Raw genomic sequence first — 2,663 nt, forward strand, 5'->3', positions numbered from 1 at the left:
TTCCAACTGGGAGAGTCAGTTCTTATTTTACAGGTTTACAGTGGATCACATCTGCCCTCTGCTGGAGAGCCACATCTGTAGGAATAACTCGACACACCCAGAGCCAAATAAGACTAAGGGATTCTCTGCTTTAGGGTTTTAACCTGCCACTTGATCAATGCTTTTGCTTTTGGATTATTTGCAGGATTAATCTCCACTCCTTTACAAGTTTTCTTTCTCTGCCTTTCTAAGTTCCATTATACAACCACAAGGTGGTGTTGTGGTGCAGCAGAATTGCAAATTACAGGAACATTTTGTTGCATTTATATGGGCTGGTCCTTTAATAGAGGCAGGTTGCTTACCTGTAACTGTCATCCTTCAAGCGATCATTTGTGCATTGAGGAAGAAGATGGCAACAGGTGTTAATTCCTCAGTCCAAGCTGCATTGAAGACCAGGTCTGGTTGCAGCTTTGTTGTGATGCCAAGGGCATGGGCCATCTGCTGTACTTGCTTGGTGAAGTTGCCCACATCTGCTGACAGTGAGGCAGGATCCCCAGAATACACAGCTGTGCCTGGAGAGGAATTGGACTGGACTGATGAAGTGTCCTTGTTGGACTCATAATCCTTGATGTCCATTAGCAAGGATGGGTTGGAGAATGCCAGTACAGGAGAGCTTGATCACCAATGTGCTGTGGAGGTTGATAGTTCCAGGAGTCTGCACAACTCCTGAAGCAAAGAAGTTGGCTGGAGTCTTGGTGGAGATGGTGGGCAAAAAGATAGTGGTGGTTTGGTGAAATGCTCTCTCCTCCCAAAGATACTGTGGTGATATATCAGTTCATGCCAAGGGTCTAGCCGCATGGGTCAAAGAAACCTTGGCAAGGTTGTAGAACTGGTGAGACTGACCTCCTATCCCAGTCTGAAATGGGGGAGCAAGACTATTTTCTGTAGTCCTCAGTATCAAGTGGCTCTGCTGGACACGGAGCCAGTGATGGTACAGCTGGCACCCTCAAAAATGTGGTTGATAGAGGGAGACAAGAAGATGCAGTGTGTTGGATCGCCCCTTCTGACACTAAGACCAAGATGGATTTATTTATTTATTTGCATATATTTATAGGCCACCTATAATTGCTGAGGCCTTCCTAGGTGGCTTAAAAACCTCAGGGCATTCCAGCCTCAGTGCCAATACAATGCCTCTTGGTATAGTCAGTTCCAGTGTAGTTGGTGCTAGCCAAGAGTCCATCTGGTGCTGCTTAGTCTTGGTGACAAGGGTTCTGCCAGCCTTGCCTTTTTGACCCTCTTGGCCAATTTTCTTAGTGCTTGAATTTTACTGACTTTCCTGGAGTTGGAGAAAGCGATGGAGCAACAGATGGTGCAGTGGCTGCCACAGATGGCTGGGAGAGCTCAGGTGTGCCTGAGGCATCAACCATTGCAGGGCCTTGTTCCACACGGAGACAGTCTGCCCAGTGTTTGCAGGCTTGTTTTGTAAACAGTTGTCAGTGTGAGCACTGGTTGATGCATCCCTCGCCCAGGCCCAGCAGACAGAACTAATGCTCATCAGTCAGAGGCAGCTTAGCTCTGTACTCCACACACAGGTGGAATGGTGCCTTCAATGCCATCAGAGAAGCAGAGAAGGGAGAGAGAAAATGAAGAGAAATATTGAAGAAAAAGATAGGAGGGCCAGACGGGAAAAGACAAAGCCATTTTCTCTTTTCCCCCCTCGTTTTTTTGTTTTGTTTTATTTTATTTTATTTTGAAGGGAGATCTTTCACTGGATCATTTTTGTTGCCCGCTTCTGAATCCTTTCTGTAACTCTCTTAATTCTTGGTGCCTAGAACTGGGCACAGTATTCTAGATGAGGTCTGACTAGTGAAGAGTATAGGAGAAGTATTACTTCTTGTAATTTGGAAGTAGTACTTCTATTAATGCATCCCAAAATAGCATGTGCCCTTTTTGTGACTGCTTTGCATTGTAGGCACATATTTAGCCTGTTGTCTGCAATGACTCCAAGATCCTTTTCTTTTTCACTTATGCTGATCCATGTAGTCCCCATCTTACATTGATGCATTTGATTTCTTTTTCCTAGGTGGACTTGGCATAAAGATAAGTATGGAAGATGGGACTATACATACAAGGACTGCCCAGTCCAAACATCTTACACTACAAGTAGGCATATGCACACTGGACAAACACTATTCTGAACTGGCCCACAGTTTCTGTTTCCAAAACACAGAAGGGACAGCAGCAAGGAAATGACCTCTATAATACTGATTAGATAAGCAAAAATATCATGGAAGTGGTGCAGAATCAGAGTGGCTCTGACTGCACTTGGAGATATTGCCAGCCTGTCAAAGAGGCATATGAATTGTGCAATCACCAGTCCTTCTACCTGTCAGGTCCTTTGCTTAGCAATCAGTACTCAGGTATGCAGGGAGGACAGAAGGAAACAAGTGGAGGGAGTTTCACTAAGATTTTTAAAGGAGCAGAGAGGATCTCTGAGTTGCAATTTGTCAAACTACTCAAATATTGATTGGCTGTTTTCTTGAGGATTCATCAAGCTGTCCCGCCAACAGACAACTCTTTTCCTTAAGGACTGCAGATATGCATGTTTAGGAAGAAAAAAGCTCCTATGGCTTTCAATATTCCCTACAATGCCTTGTTGGCTGGGAGAAGCTGAGAGTTGTAAA

The sequence above is a fragment of the Varanus komodoensis genome, unplaced genomic scaffold, assembly GCF_004798865.1.
Source record: "Varanus komodoensis strain SLA01 unplaced genomic scaffold, ASM479886v1 scaffold52, whole genome shotgun sequence".
NCBI lineage: Eukaryota > Metazoa > Chordata > Lepidosauria > Squamata > Varanidae > Varanus > Varanus komodoensis.